A 16,968-nucleotide genomic window follows, 5' to 3' on the forward strand; every position below is an offset into this window, starting at 1 on the left:
GCCGGCGCCGTGGCTCAATAGGCTAATCCTCCACCTTGCGGCGCCGGCACACCGGGTTCTAGTCCCGGTTGGGGCGCCGGATTCTGTCCCGGTTGCCCCTCTTCCAGGCCAGCTCTCTGCTATGGCCAGGGAGTGCAGTGGAGGATGGCCCAGGTGCTTGGGCCCTGCACCCCATGGGAGACCAGGAAAAGCACCTGGCTCCTGGCTCCTGCCAGGATCAGCGCGGTGCGCCGGCTGCAGCGGCGGCCATTGGAGGGTGAACCAACGGCAAAGGAAGACCTTTCTCTCTGTCTCTCTCTCTCACTGTCCACTCTGCCTGTCAAAAAAAAAAAAAAAAAAAAAAATTCTCATTTCCTTCCCATTTTCTTCAGCCCCTCTTACACACACAGGCTAACATCTACCTAGTTACCTCACCATTGTCAGTAGCGCACAACTCCCTTCCACCTGCATTCATCTGTTTAATGAGCCATTTCCCCATGGCGCTCTCCTGTCCCGAAAACACCTTGTCTTTGCTCCCTCTCTGACCAAGCTGCAAATTTTCCAAATCATTCCACTCTGCTCCTTTTTGCTGCTGATTCTCACTGACTCGAAGTGGCCAATAATACCCATGCTGCGGCATTTACACGTCACTGCCTTGAAATCTCTTCTACCAAATAAACTCATCCACCATGTTTACATTCGTAGGACATACACACAGTAAAGCCAGGTTCCTTGCTGTGATCTAACAAGGCTGGCCTTCAGCCTAACTCCCAGCTGGGTCTTTTTCAGCAAGGCCTTTACTGCCCACGTTTCTACCCGCATTCTGGTTTTTAGCCCCTCAGCAGAATTGCCCCTATTGTTCCTCTTGTAGCAGTCCAGGCTTTCCACAACCCACTCCTCCTCAACCACTCCTCATCTTATAAACTAATCTCAAAGTCTCTCCCGCATCTTCAGGTACAGTTAGAGTATCTTTCCCACTCCTCGGTACCAATTTTCCCTATTGGCTTCTCACCACGACAGCAAAATACCCGCTGCAACTCACCTCATGAAAAGAAAAGGCTTATTTAGCTCACAGTTTAGGAGGTTTGAGTCCAAGATCAGGGGGCCTTGTGAGTTTGGCTTCTGTAAGGACAGTGGACGGCCAGGGCAGAGTCCTGGAGAAAGGATCACAGGGAGAACCAGGAAGCAAAGAGAGTGGCTGGGCCCAAACTTAGGCTTTTATGAGAACTGATGCTCATGAAAACTCAAGAGGTCACATAGACCCACCTTCCAAAGGCATGCCCCCAATCACCTAATGACCTCCCTCTGGGTCCCTCCACTTGAAGGTTCCTCCACCACCAAATGGCACCACCCTGGCAACCAAGTTTTAACACATAGCCCTTTGACGGGACACCCAAACTCTTACTCAAGCCATAACAATTGGCTACATGCCAGTATCTCATTCTCTTCTGTCCCTGCAGTAATTAACAGGTTAACTTTACATGATACAAGTGGTGACAGAATGGTTTTAGAAAGTTCTCTATGGAAAGGTTTACTCCCTTTCCTCACCGAAAACCTGTGTTCTCCAGACTCTCTCAGATGCTGCTCTGTGAATATTCAACAGTGAATAGTCAACCTTTAAATGATTCCCACATCTTAATATTCACCTGAAGGTGAAACCTTAGCCCTCCCTGCTGTGTCTCTACAGAACTTTATCTACATGGCGTTTCAGAGCTAATGAGAGCTTAAGGGAGACAAAAAGGGAATTAGGAAGTGGTCACAAAATGAGGTAGCTCAAATTACATAAGTTATCTCCACGGGTGGCTTGCTTAGGAAGCCACATATGAGTTTCTAATTAAAGGAATATTAGAAGAATACATCCATAAATTTCAGAGCCAGTCTTAATTTTCTTGTTTGAAAACTGCCAAGGAAGAGAGTAGATTGCAAATACATGAAATATGAGAAAATGAGACTTAATGAATTCTAAGTTTATTCACTGAAGTATTTAACTATCCAGGCCATCAAGTGGATATAATAAATTTGAGTGTGTCATAAGACTGGCCCACTTTAATTCACATTTGTAAAACGAGCTATAAATAAAGGGCCTGATTCAGTGCTTCATTTTTCAAGATGCATTAACTCATCGTGCCAGCGACTGCGGGGTGCCAGACACAGGAAGGAAATGAAAAGGCCTTCACTGATCAGTGGGGTGGTAACCACCCACTTGTTTAGACCGAAGACCAAAGGCCTGGCCTCCCGTGATTCAGTGCCCGTCCTCACTGCAGCTACTGCTTTCCTTGTCACTGGTGTCAAGTGAAAAACCCAAGTCGGGTACCTGGCAGGGACGAAGTGGCCCATTCAGAGGGGTAATGAAGGAAGACAGCTGTCTTTGCTGGTGCTGTAATGGAGTACTTGAGAGTAGGTAACATGCAAGAAAATAAACATAGTTTTCACTGTCCTGAAGCCTGGAAGGGCCAGGAGCACGGCATAGGGATCTGCTCGGCACCTCGTGAGGCCACTGTGGTGTGTGGTGACATGGCGGAGGGCCTGCCCTGGTGAGCCCGTGCAAATCTGCTGACGTGGGCCTCTCGTGGGCTTCTTATGAAGCCACCAATGCCGTCAAGGGGGCCCCAACCCTCATGACCTCAGCTAATCCAGATCACCTCCCAAGGTTCCACCTCCAAATACCATTAACATATGAGTTTTGCCCAGTTCCGTGGGTCACTAGGCTAATCCTCCACCTGCGGCGCCGGCACACCGGGTTCTAGTCCTGGTCGGGGCGCCGGATTCTGTCCCGGTTGCCCCTCTTCCAGGCCAGCTCTCTGCTGTGGCCAGGGAGTGCAGTGGAGGATGGCCCAAGTCCTTGGGCCCTGCACCCCATGGGAGACCAGGAGAAGCACCTGGCTCCTGGCTTCGGATCAGCGCAGCATCGGCCGTAGCGGCCATTTGGGGGTGGTGAACCAACGGAAGGAAGACCTTTCTCTCTGTCTCTCTGACACTGTCCACTCTGCCTGTCAAAAAAAAAAAAAAAATATGAGTTTGGGGGTTAACTTGCCAACACATGAACTTTTGGGGGATGTGTTCTAATCATAGCAATGACTTTACATAGGTGAGGACAGGACTAAAAGAAACCAGGACAGGATAAGTGGTCTCTTTTCTGCCCCTAGGCCCAGCAGAAACCAATAAAATCCCTATATAATACCCTGCCCTTAGGGAGTTCATATTCTTAGTGGGGAGCAGGGAGATACAATAAACCCAGAAATCAGGTATTTTCTGGTATTAGTAAATGATTTAAAGAAAAATAACATAGAAAAAGGGACATAAAAGAGTGGGGACGAGGTGGAAGTAGACTCTTTGAGATAGAAAAGGAATGGCTTCTCTGTGGTGGTGACTTTAAATCAGACCTGAGTGAGGAGTAGCCAGCCAGAAGAGGAACAGAGCAGTGGGGACAGTCAGGCAAGCTTGAGAGTCAGAGGGAGGCTCCCAGGGGCTGGGCAGTAATAATTTGGGAGGATGAGGATGAGGAAGAGGAAGGGCATATGAAGCTTTGTCCTTATAAGGCATTGGGTTGTATTCTAGTCATGAGGCAGAAGACTTGTTGGGCCTTAATCAGTGGAGTAGTTCCATCTGATTATTATTATTTTTTTTTAAGATTTGTTTTGTAAGAGTTACAGAGAAAGAGACTCAGAAATCTTCTGTCCACTGGTTCACTCTCCAAATGACTACAATGGGGCCAGGCCAGGCTGAAGCCAGAAGCCAGGAGCTTCATCTAGGGCGCCCATGTGGGTGACGGGCACAAACACCTGGGCCATCTTCTGCTGCTTTTCCCAGGCCATCAGCAGGGAGTTGGATTGGAAGTGGAACAGCCGCGACTCAGGCTGGCCACCCATATGGGATGCCAGCATCACAGGCAGCAGCTTTATCTGCAATGCCACAACACTGGCCTCTACATTTTCACTGAGCACTCGGGTTGCTGTGAAGGCCACACACACAAGTAGAAACTGGAAGGATTAAGTTCCAAAAGACTGTGGCCACTGGTGGGAGGTGAAGATGAGAACAGCAGCCTGGGGAGGATCCAAGATGCAGCAGTGGATATGTGTGAGATGCGTCCTATCTACCCAGCATGCTCTTCTTTCTGAGGTGGATAGACTGTAGTCTCCTGGGCTTTGAGAAGGTCACTCTCTGAAAATAGAAGTAGTTAGAGAAAAAACAATTTGGTGTGGTATCCTAAATTTTCTGCAGGCTGCATTGATTGCTTGTGATATTGGAGGAAGAAAATAAAACTGTGAAAAGCATCCACCAAAGGAAAGTAGGTGAGGAGGGCAGTTGGATTAATACATACAGCACTGGGGGAAAACTTGCCAGGGGCAGGCTCGGTGCACAGTGAGGGATGGTCTTCCAAAAAAGTAATGCAGGCTTAGGTTGCATAATTAGAAAATAGCATCTAGGGGCCAGTACTGTGGTGTAGGAGGTTAAGCCTCCACCTGTACCTCCCACATTCTATATGGGTGCCAGTTTGAACCCATACTGCTCCGCTTCTGATCCAGCTCCTTGCTAATGTGCCTGGGAAAGCAGCAGAGGATGGCCCAAGTGCTTGGGCCCCTGCACCCACATGGGAGACCCAGAAGAAGCTTCTGGCTTCGGTCTGGCCCAGCTCAGGCTGTTGTGGCCATTTGGGGGGTGAACCAGGTGATGGAAGATCTCTGTTTCTCTCCAATTCCACCTTTCAAATAAATTAATTAAAAAAATCACAGAATCTTTTGAGAACAGAACAGGATCCAAACTACCCTCTAAGAAAAGAACCTTGCAGTCTGGCTGTTGGAGACACTGGCTAGCATTCTGTCTATTTGGTTCAGGGTAAGGAGGGTCTTGCGCCAGGCTGGCCTGGAGCTTAGATTAAAATGTCCCTCAAACCACCCCATGCTACTCCCCCAAAAAAATGGCTCTGAGGCTTCATTTGATACTGAGGAAGCTGTGCCTGGAAAGATGTATCTATAACAAGGGAGGGAGAATTTTAGTTCTGACTTGTAAATTAATTTATTTGGCTTATTTATCAGTCTCTTGATGAAAGTATGGTGAGGAGACAAGCACCCCTAGAGCTGATGGATTACCTGCCCGCTGACCAGATGAGGTAGCTTGACCTGCAGAGCAGCACAGGAAAGTTTGAGACATGGGGCCTGAGTCAGTGGCCAGCCACCTGTGAGTCCTGTCTGGATATCCCTCTGACTTCTTACTGTGTGTCACTTCAAAGATTACATCTGCTTCTTAGGTGATGGTTCTTAGCAGGCGTTAGTAGGATTTTGTACATATACCGCTTTCCCACCAGTTTTTAGCAAGTTCTATACCCATCAAAACTGAAAATGCTGAGTCCTACTCATTTCCTGGTATCCAAGGACTTTGTAGTTGGCTCCTCATTGCTATGCCAAAGCTAGGTTTTTTTATTGGAATTCTAGCACAACTCTTTACCTAAATTTCCACTGCATGTTGAACTAGCTCCCATCTCCTTACCTGAGTTTCTATTCCTCAGACACTTTGATTTTGAGAGATGGAAACCTGCTTCAAACCAGGACAAGCCAAGTGGCTCACGTGCCCAAGGAATTCTAGGGATAGTTACAGCTTTGGAGTTGTGGGTGTCATCAAATGACGTCGTCGGGGCTCTTGCTGCCTGCCCGTCTGTTGACTGGGTTCTCTTCATACAGCCGACGTGGTGGGTGTGTTAGGGCCACATAGCTAAGCCAGAACTGCATTTCCCAGAATTCACTTCTCTGCCTGGCTCTGGGTTAGTGGGCCACAGAGACGATTTATACAAGAGATTTAGCAGGGGAAGTAAATCTGAACAGCGCAGGAGCTGAGTGGCTATGGTAGTGACTCATGCTGTCACTCATCTGTTTACTCACTGCCTGGCGTTGGGCTCAGAGCGTCTCTGCCTCTGACCGGATCCTCCTCCACCTGCTCTGGCCCCTGAGCCAAGCCCCGTGATGAAGGACGCCAGCTTCTCCTGAAGCTGCCTTCCAGCATTGAAGCTGGGGGCTCAGAGGTGTGGAGAGACCAGTGGGGATCCCCATCTCCGCCTTCCAGCCCATTCTTGCTGATTTCAGTGGAGCCTTGCTTCCCTGCTTCATGTCCATCTTCCCTTCTGTGGCCTGTCCTCAACTAGACACAGCATGAGCAGACACACACAGACTGTTGAACCAGCTCTTACAGTTGCAAAAGACCAAGTCCTTGTAGTAAATCCCTGGTATTACGAGTCCTCTAAAGTTTCTGCTTTTCTGAGTGAACCCTGACCAATATCACAGCATGCTGCCTGCCATGTACATAAAATTCACACCCTACAAGCTTCATGCTGAAAGAATCTTTTATAAAACATCCAACCAAAAGAAAAAAAACATCTCTGGGAGGGCTCAGAGTGGTGGCGGGTTGAATCGCGTATTCATTCCAGCACCTGTCGTCATGGTTGGGACAGAATGGGAGGTTTGGTGAAGCCTGAGTCTTATTTCTACCTTCATGGCTGAAAACAGAAAGGCAACAGGTCCCATCCAACACAAGTGAAAGCTTATCCATTAAGAGAAAAAATAATGGGGTTCCCAGGAGGAGGAGGACAGAGATATGGGCAGGTGAAAGTAGAAATCTACCGCACTCCTCCTGCTTCCTTGTTTTGAGCGGTGCTGCCTTAACTTGGAGATGAAATGAGATATAATCAGTATGCACAGGGTAGTTGCTATGTCCAGGCATGGCGCTCAGCATTTTTTCTGTATTACAATGATCCCCTTATCCACAGGGGTTACATCCCAAGCTTCTCAGTGGATGCCTGGAACTATGACTAGTACTGAGTCCTGTACATTGTGGGTTTTCCTAGTTACACATACCTATGATAAAGTGAAGTTTATGGCACAGTAAGAGATTAACAACAACAATAAAAATAACTATAACAATATAATTTAATAAAAAGTTATTTAAGCCAGCGCTATAGCTCACTTGGCTAATCCTCTGCCTGCGGCGCCGGCACCCCAGGTTCTAGTCCCGATCAGGGCGCCGGATTCTGTCCCGGTTGCTCCTCTTCCAGTCCAGCTCTCTGCTGTGGCCCAGGAAGGCAGTTGAGGATGGCCCAAGTGCTTGGGCCCTGCACCCGCGTGGGAGACTGGGAGGAAGCACCTGGCTCCTGGCTTTGGATTGGCGCAGCGCCAGCTGTGGCGGCCACTTGGGGGGTGAACCAACAGAAAGGAAGACCTTTCTCTCTGTCTCTCTCTCACTGTCTAACTCTGCCTGTCAAAAAAAAAAAAGTTATTTAAATGCTGTGATTTGGGGAAGGCATTGTGGCATAGTTAAGCCACCACTTGGGAAGCCCACATCCCATATTGGAGTACCTGTTTGAGTCCTGGCACTTTCCAGTCCAGCTTCCTGCTAATATGTACCCTAGGTAGCAGCAGATGATGGCTCAAGTGCTTGGGCCCCTGCCACCCACGTGGGATACTCAGATTGAGTTCCTGGTTCCTGGTTTCAGCCCAGCCCAGTCCTGGCTGTTGTTGGCATTTGGGAAGTGAATCAACCGATGGAAAATCTCCCTCTAAATCTCTCTCTCTCTCTCTCTCTCTGTTACTATACCTTTCATTAGATGAAAATAAGTTTTATACAACATGAATTATTTCTAGAATTTTCCATTGAATATTTTCAGGCCATGATTGGCCATCGGTCACTGAAGCCATGGAATCCCCACAATAACCCTATGAGGAAGGTAAAGCCCAGTTTCGGTGTATTGAATCCAACGCTGTAACTTGACCAGTGAGTATAGGACTAGAATCTGAACTCAAGTCTGTCTGCCTGTGCTTGTAAGCTTTTCCCTCATTTTTCCATCCACCCAGAAGTTGTGTTAAATCTGATGATAAATACACTTTTGCTCTGTTTCACTTGCCCGGTGTTGGTAATTTAATACAGATGGATCAGCCAGCAGAGAGCTGGCTTCCTCCTGCAGAAGTCAGTGGTGCCGGCAGGGGAATACACACAATGCTGCCGTGTAGTTCTTCTCATGAGCGCACAGGAGACAACTCATGCTGTAAGGGACTTTGGGGAGTCTTCATTTTAACAACCCAGAGAGACTGGGACATTTTTAGAGTCTGGCAAAGAACCTTGACACACTCTGAGTGCAGTGGAAACATCACTGTAATATTAAGTGTTTATAACAGGCAGCTTCTTGTCGCAATGGAGAAAATTTTCATACTGTTAATTCATTAACATATTTTGAAAGGAACTGTTTAGGTTTAAGTTCTAACACTGAGTGTGCTTCAGAGGGTAGAATGGAATGAGGGACTGGAGGGGAGGAGTGGACGATTTGTGTACTGAGGAGGAGTAGACGGTGATTCTGCTTCTGTAGATCATGGAAATCTCCAGAAAACCCGGTCCCTTCCAGGAAGCTTCAGATCCTGTCCCTCTGTGTAAAGGAAAGGTAGAGAGTGCTTGTGTCCTGAAGCTCTTTTCAACTGGAACATTGGGGAGACACATGAAATGTGCTGATGACTGTCTAATGCATTAAATTAAATCAATGCCCCTGAAATGTCTCTGCTGGGACTGGCACGTCCTCAGCCTTGAGGGAGGTGTACTGGAAAGGTCCATTCAGAAGATGGTAGAAAGTTGGACTTCTTCTGCTCTGCTCAGTTGTCCTCTGGACATCTGACTAGAGAACTGGATCAAACCCAGGTGGAAGCTGGGCTGCTGCATTCTAGATTTTCCCTGCTATCTGTTGATTTGTCCTAAGAAAGAGGGTCTTGGGTTTGAATATCTGAAGTCCTAATCCCCAGTCCCTAGGTTTCCTGCATGGCAGAGAATCCTGCACCCTCCCATCCCTCAAGCTGTTTAGCATCTGGAAAACAAAGAGATGATGGGTTTTTCTGGCAGGAGAGGGGACTCATGCTTTCTCTTCTCCCTGCGGGCTACACCCACCTCCAGGCTTCATTCAGCAGGAGGCCAAAAAGGAGAAGGTTAGAGAAGGAACAAGGAAGATGGAGGTTCACCGCTCTAAGAACACGTCCCTTCCAGGGTCACTCTCCAGGTCTGAGCAGCTTTCTGGGTTCAGGGGACAGACAGCAGAGGTGGTCCTGATGACATTTTCAGATGAAAACCCCAGAAGGGTTGAGGACGCAGGACATTGCTCAGAGGCATACGCTGGGCATGTGCAGGCAGCCATGATGTTGAAATGACAACCCACAGTCCCAGCTCTGGGGATCACTACTCTGGGTTCACAAATGGATCTTGCTCATGACCAGAGAAAATGTGACATTTCTCATCCCACCCACCAACATGCACATAGCATTATTTTCAGCTCACATCCCTCGTGGTCTTGATCATTTTCAGAGAGCTGAACTGACAGCTCGTCAGAGTTCATCCCCATGAACAGTACTGTGGGGAGGCTAGCTCTCATGAATTCAGCATTACCCCCCAAATCCCTCTCATCCTCAGCCAGTAATCTAGTATCTGCTCTTTTTTTAAAAAATTGTTTTTAAGATTTTATTTATTTATTTGAGAGAGTTAGAGACAGACAGAGGGAGAGAAAGACAGAAAGGTCTTCCATCCGCTGATTCATTCCCAAATGGCCACAAAAGCTGGAGCTGGGCTGATCCAAAGCCAGGAGCCAGGAGCTTCTTCCAGGTTTCCCATGTGGGTGCAGGAGCCCAAGCACTTGAGTCATCTTCCACTGCTTTACCAGGTGCATTAACAGAGAGCTGGATTGGAAGAGGAGCAACCGGGACACGAACCAGTGCCCAAATAGGATGCTGGCACTTCAGGCACAGGACTAGCCCACTATGCCACAGCACCAGCCCCATATTCGCTATTTACAAAAAAAAATTATTTATGTTTTTGAATGGTGGAATTACAGAGAGGAAGAGACAGAGACAGAGAGAGATCTTCCATCTGCTGGTTCATTCCCAAATGGCCACAACAGCCAGGGTTGGGTCAAACCAGAGCCAGGAGCCAGGAGCTTCTTCTGGGTCTTCCACATGGGTACAGAGGCCCTAGAACTTGGGCCACCTTCCACTGTTTTCCAAGCACATTATCAGAGAACTGGATTGGAAGTGGATCAGTCAGGACTCAAACCAGTGTCCATATGGGATGCCAGTGCTGCAGGCGACGGCTTTACCCACTACGCCACAGCACCCGCCTCATGGTATTCATTCTTTAAGATGACTTCGGTAAGAGAGTGGGAGCACTATCTTCCATTCTTTATTTCCACCTTTTCTTGGAGTGGACCTATAAACTTCGTAAAGCAATCAACAAACCAATAGAAAGGATATTTAGTGGACAACACAATGTTAGCAAGACTTCCTTGAACTGACTCAAGCTCTCATCCATGCCCAGCCCTGAGGAAACTTCAGTTTCTCATGAGGCTATGAGATAAGTCCGTCTTCAGTAATGTGAGCGTAGATTATTGCAAGCTCAGCTATTTGGGCTTAGACTAACATGATCCATGACACACTTGGCAAAATTGAGAGGGAGGGGTTGGGAAATTCCATTCACAGCAAAGTGCCATTTTATAGAAATGAGGGTGGGACAGCATGGTGGATGGTATGCCTTCCCCACCTCCTGCAGAATCACACAGGTCTTGCCTTATGAGTCGCCATCTTCGTTAGGTACTCTGGGGGCAGACCTAAGGCCAGGGCCTTAAGGCAAGAAGTTGGTTTTGGCTGTGATCCCAGGGAGCACCAGTAGCCAGGGAGAAGGCACTAAAGAGGGCATTAGCAGGGGCCGGCGCTGTGGCACAGCAGGTTAACACCCTAGCCTGAAGTGCCAGCATCCCATATGGGTGCCAGTTTGAGACCTGGCTGCTCCTCTTCTGATCCAGCTCTCTGCTTTGGCCTGGGAAAGCAGTAGAGAATGGCCCAAGTCCATGGGGCCCTGCATCTGCGTGGGAGACCCTGAAGAGGCTCTGGCTCCTGGCTTCGGATCGGTGCAGCTCCAGCTGTTGCAGCCAATTGGGGAGTGAATCATTGGATGGAAGACTTTTCTCTCTTTCTCTCTCTCTCTCTCTCTCTCTCTCTCTCTCTCTCTCTCTCTCTGCCTCTCCTCTCTGTGTAACTCTGACTTTCAAATAAATAAATTTAAAAAGAGAGAGAGTATTAGCCGCAACCACTATGGGCAAGTGGAACTGAATCCCTATGCTGTGAGGTGCAGACAAGAACTTGCCTTGAGCTTGCCCTTCATCCTTCATCCATTGTTTCAGGGAAGTGCTCAGGAATGATCGATCGATCAATCAACTGATTGATTTTCACTTATTTATTTTGGCACTTCTGGTCTGCCACAGACAAGCAGGAGAAAATTCTCTGGCTGCCGGAGAAAATTCCCAGGTGAGACAATACCAACAGAGGCTCCTGTGGTTGGCCTGTAGGTTCCCTGCAGTGGTCAGTGGTGGCAGCCATAGGCTGGCCATGGCAGTGGCTGCTCTGGGTTCTGACCGGTGGAGGGTGGGTGGGTCAGGTGCCCAGCTCCCCAACCCCCTTACACCTCTTTTTGCTATGGGCAGAGGCAGGTCTTACCTAAACCCGGCAAAGACACACTGAGAAGTTGTCTCTCCCAGCCTCGCAGATGACAGACAATTAATTACTCATCCGCTGCCTAGTTCTGCCAATAGCTCTCTTCGCAGCAATGTAAGGAGACCCAGATGGAGTTCCTGGCTTGTGGCCTTAGTCCAGCCCAGCCCTGATCATTGTAGGCATCTGGGGAATGATGGAAGGTTTCTTTCTCCCTCTCCCTCCTTCCCTACCCCCCTTTCTTCCTCCCCCCCCCTTTTCAAATAAATACATAATTATTTAGAGAGAAAAAGCCAACTAGAAGTAGTTTCTCAGGGCTCTCTTCTCTCTTCTGCCTGTCACTGCCTCTGCATCCTAATTCTTAGGAGCTGGCTGAGAATTCTTGGAATTTTTACATTTTTAACTCATCTATTTTAAATATTTGGTTACTTGAAAGGCAAAGTGAAAGAGAGAGGCAGAGGCAGAGACAGGCAGGAAGAGAGAGATCTTCCATCTACTGGTTTACTCCCCAAATGGCCACAACATTCAGGGCTAGGCTAGGCCAAAGCCAGGAGCCAGGACACCATCCTGGGTGGCAGGGACCCAAACTTCCACTGCCTTCCAAGGCACCTTAGCCAAGATGGATGGAAAGCAGAGCAGCTGGGACTTGAACCAGCATTCTGATAAGGGATGCCACCATTGCAGGTGGTGGTTTAACCTGCTGTACCACAACATTGGCTTTCTTGCAAATTTTTTGGTGATTCTTAAATCTTTACATTTCAATTTTGTATTTTTTTCTTTCTGATTATCAGAGGAAGATATGCTACATAGAAAAAGTTTAAAAAGGAGTAAAAGGCAAGGAGGTATGAGGGACATAACCGTGTGACCCTAAGGCAGTCATGGTTAGTAGACATATTTTTTGGTTTACTAGTTAGGAGAGGGACCTAGTTAAGCCCACAGAGTATATGAACTTTTTATGTCCTACCACTTACTTTTAACATTATCATGTAACCATTTTACTCTGCCTTCAAAACCTCTTGATGATGGTCTATTGTGAGTATGTATAAATTATGGTATCCTTAATCAGTCCTCCTTTGTTGGATATTTAGGTTATTTTCTTATTTTCACTATTTAAAAATAATACACGGGGCTGGTGCTGTGGTGCAGCAGATTAAAGCCCCAGCCTGCTAAAGCCCCAGCCTGCAGTGCCAGCATCCCATATGGGTGTTGGTTCATGTCCCGGCTGCTGCATTTCCCATCCAGCTCTCTGCTCTGGCCTGGGAAAGCAGTGGAAGATGGCCCAAGTCTTTGAGCCCCTGCACCCGCATGCAAGACCTGGAAGAAGCTCCTGACTCCTGGCTTTAGATCAGCTCAGCTCTGGCTGTTGTGGTTATTTGGAGAGTGAACCAACGGGTGGAAGACCTCTCTCTCTCTCTGGCTCAACTTTTCTCTGTAACTCTTTCAAATAAATAAAATAAATGTTAAAGAAAAACGTTTGTTGTAAAAAAAAAAAATACATGGGGCTCAGTCATAAATCTCCCAGTTTTCCCCTTGCTTAGGACGCTCCCCAGTCCTCTGGGTGGCCCTACCATGGGCAGCTCTAGAGAGAACTCTTCCCACACCTCAGTACAGTTGCAGAAGGCAAGTTTGCTGTGTCTACTCCCCTCTTCTTTGTGCCTTGAGGCACAAAGGCAGTTCCCTTCTCTCTGGGTAAGCGCTCATGCCGCAGTAGTGGACACTCATACTCGTCCTCCTTTCCTGTCCAGCAAGTGTTGGCAATGCTCTTTCTCTGGAATCTGCTCCATCGCCTAGGCCACAAGTGGATCTGTGACTTAGCTGGCCCATTCTACTGCTGTGAAACATCCCCCAAACGGACGTGTTGGCAGAAATGGCTGCAACAGAGGTCCTGTCTGCCCAGAAAAAAAGAATTTCAGACGTGAGACGGAGAATAGTGGTAAGTGAAGGAGCAACGTTTAGTGAGGTAGTGCATCCAACAGGCTGGATGGGCAGCTCATCAGAAGAAACCGATAGTGCCCAGTTTACGTTCAGACTGGGTTTTATGAGTATGGGATCCACTTCTTCATTTCTCCATCCCCCTTCCCTCTTCTTATGGGCTATTGCTGCACAAACAGCCTTTTGGATGTGCAATTCTTCTTAAGGTTTTATTACGCAGTGTCATCAGACTGGATAGCCCCCAAATAGTCCCCTAGGCACCAGGCCAGGAAGATTCTCCAAGGACGTCTCCTAGGAGGAAGGCTGGGACCTCCTACAAAGTGATTAGGGTTGCAGCAGGACTTTGATGTGCAAATGCTGGGCTGCTTCCAGGGCATGCTTCTAAGGGGTTTTGTTTGTTCCCACGTGAACTTCTTGTCTTTTCCCTTCAGCTTTTTTCACACACACACAAAGGCTTTCTACCTAACAAATGGAAGAGTTGTTATTGAGTCCCCGAACTGTATCTGCTCACCTGACACACAGTAGCATTCAATCACTGACACTTAAATGGTGGAGAAAAACAAAGCACAGAGCAAGGAGTCAGATAGCTAATGTTCAATTCCTGGACTCCCCAAGGAAGCAAAGACAATGAATCTTACAGTCCAAAGCTGGGGCTGAGCAATGCATAATCCGCTCATGTGTGGACCTCTGGGTCGTCCACAGTGTAAATGACCTTACATTGATTGGTAGTAATGCGGCCAGTGTTTTACCTTTGCAGTGGCAAAGGCAGACTCCAATAGGTCCTGGTCTAAGTAGATTGGGTATTAGCTTCTTTGATTGGGACCCGCGAGTTCCCTAAAAGCTCTTAGTGTAGAGGTTAGCATTGAGATGCTCATGGCCTTTGTGTCACTCCCTTAATTTAATCTTTACAGAGAGACTGCAGGCTAAGGAAGAGATATTGGTGCTCGATAAAGTAGATATCAAAGGCATTAAGGGAAAGGATAAAGAACTCCGCTTCAGTCACCTCATTTTTCTTTTAATTCCTCAATCCTGATGTTTATAGAGACAGAAATCATTCTAGCTACTTCCTGCTGAAATGGGACATGTGTAGGAATTTTCAAGACTGGAGGAGAGGAAGGGGTAGCGGTTTCTTCTTCAAAATAGTTATCATCCCAGACTCAACGAGGGAAATGCTCCGAACCACGACGGGGTTTGGCTCAGGTGGTTTCTGCATAATTTATCCTGCAGGTGTATCACCAGTTCACAGCAACAACACATTCCTATACCTAAAATGCAAGCTAGAAAGCTTAGTAGTGCTGTTACCACTGACATTCTGTCCCAAACCAAGAGTAGAGCCACTGATTTAGGCTCAGTGTGGGGTCAGACATAGAAATAATCTGGGTATGCATATCTCAGAGAGCTAGGAAAACATCCTCAGAGCTGTTAGGGATGTACATGCAACATCCTGCTTTAATGAAGGCACACTTTCTCCCTTGGGTGACTGTGGGGATGTTCCAAGCCATCTGATTTTGCAGGACTGCCTTCCTCAGTAGAAAAGCTTTAATGTTTAACAAGGAAAATCCTCTTTCCTTCTAACTAGCCCCCTAGGCGTGTAATACAGCAAAAGAATACTTAGAGTCAGTGTAAATGTTCACTCTTACCTCTTCCAAGGCATTAAGACATGGATGAGGGGCTATGTGGTTGGCCTTTGGGCTGAGGAACCCAGTGGTAATACTTTTCCTTTCAAAGTTTCCTGAAGGTTACATTGTTTATTCAATCTTCCAATATCCCTAGTCCTTGAAGTTGCTTTTACCTACAAGCAATTCCTGACCTGGAGTCGCTAAGGGGATATTCATTTAGGTCTGGTCTTCTGGAACATACTGTTCAGTAACCAATAAGCACTCACCCGTGGGTTCCACAATTGGCCTGAAGTGTTGTTACAGGAGTGGCAGCACACAGTGAGGTGGGCTGCCCGAGTGAATTGCTTTGCCTCCTGCACCACATCACAGGTGGCTGCTACTGAGCTCTGGCATGTAGGTCAGTCACTCTTTGGTGACAATTTTGAAAAAATATACCGCCGAGTATTTCATGTTTCCCCAATTTTGAGTCAATACCCTCAGTCCTAATTCTTGCCTCTTGTGTGCCAAGAAGTCAAGTGGTTGTCCCAGGTCTGGGACCCACAGTATGGATGCTATATATAGATTTGAGGACTCCAAGCATCGTGTTCTAGTTAGCATATCTCTTTAGAAATGGTGGCCCTCTGTAGAGACTGGAGCTCTGGCACAGTCTTTTGAGATAGTTACTATCAGGTAATCACATTTAAGAACTCTTTCTTCATTAGTTCTTGCCTTTACATATTTGAATTTAGCTAAGGTTGACACTAGTGTCTCCATCTTAACTTTCATATTTCCCCTTTGTCATTCTTTCTTAAAAATATCATCCATCAATCATCCTGCAGCTGGATTATCTTTGCCCCTTATTCCCAGGATGGAATTGTCCAGGTTAGTTGGTCCCACAATGGGAGGAAATGATGGACAACCAAGAGTCAAGTCAAAAACCCTTTTAGCCACATCTGAGCAACAACAGAGTTTTACCAGGAGGAGTTCTTAGGCTAAGAGTACATGGAGTCCCTTGTTAAATTTATCTTTGTCAGTTCTGTGGATGAGAGTCATCATCTCAAAGTGTTGGACCAGCGTTGTTTTGCTAGGATTTGTACTACTATTTCTGTAGAATTCTGACAGGCAATAAGCACAAACTCCACAATTCACAAGAGCACCACAAATCAAGGCTGTATCTTAAAAACAATGAACAGAGTTACAAACTAATTAAAGACATAGTTGAATGCATAAGTACAGCAAAAAAAGTTAATTAACATATAGTAATCTCAGATCTAGAAAACTCCCAGTTAGGAAGCTTAACGAAGATGAATTTAGAATTTTTCTTTAAAACTATAATACCTGCTTTGTTGAAGTTTTAAGATCTATGAGGTGACAATTTTATTGACTCATTGCAAGTGTGGGAAGCCTTGAAATCAAGTGTTCTGTGTATGTTTTTAGAATCACCAATGTTTCAAATTCTTAATGAATTTATGCAGATACATTTTCATAAAGAATTCATGAGTAGCTTTTTAACTTGGGAGGAATTCAGTAGGAAGTGATGGTTTTTATGTTTGTTTACAAAAACATACTTTATCAGGGCTGGTGTTGTGGCATAGCAGCTAAAGCTGCTGCTTGTGAAGCTGGCATCCCATATGGGTGCCAGTTAGAGTCCCAGCTGCTCCACTTCCAATCCAGCTCCCTGCTAATGCACCTACGGAATCAGCAGGATAATCCAAGTGCTTGAGCCCCTGCTAACTGCATTTTATTACATAAAAAATAGATCTATTTAAACACAACTTAAAGTTTAGCATCATTTCACAACCCAACAATGCGTTCTATGTAATCCACATAACCCTAATTAGTTATTGTGTCTACAAGATGAGAGATGCATTCTCTGAGGATCTCCACAGGCCCAACTATAAATCTCAAAATCAAAAGAATTTAGACTTTGAATCTGGAAATTTCTGTCAAAGAGGTCAGAGGTT

The 16,968-nt window shown here is 46.7% G+C and overlaps 1 long non-coding RNA gene across 7 annotated transcripts in view; it reads left to right on the plus strand.

Moving 5' to 3' along the window:
* The window catches only part of LOC149124300 (uncharacterized), a 119,624-nt gene that overhangs the window by 24,180 nt on the left and 78,476 nt on the right, over nucleotides 1-16,968 (plus strand). Inside the window, exon 3 of one of the 7 annotated variants that reach the window (XR_016214196.1) lies at nucleotides 13,220-13,407. The exons of 5 other annotated variants lie outside the window; for them this stretch is intronic. This is a non-coding gene — a long non-coding RNA (uncharacterized LOC149124300). The remainder of the gene's footprint in view (nucleotides 1-13,219; nucleotides 13,408-16,968) is intronic. One more of the 7 variants, XR_016214197.1, reaches the window with a different exon arrangement.

Source organism: Oryctolagus cuniculus, chromosome 10 (genome assembly GCF_051225735.1).
Source record: "Oryctolagus cuniculus isolate XC-2025 breed Fujian yellow rabbit chromosome 10, ASM5122573v1, whole genome shotgun sequence".
Classification (NCBI taxonomy): domain Eukaryota; kingdom Metazoa; phylum Chordata; class Mammalia; order Lagomorpha; family Leporidae; genus Oryctolagus; species Oryctolagus cuniculus.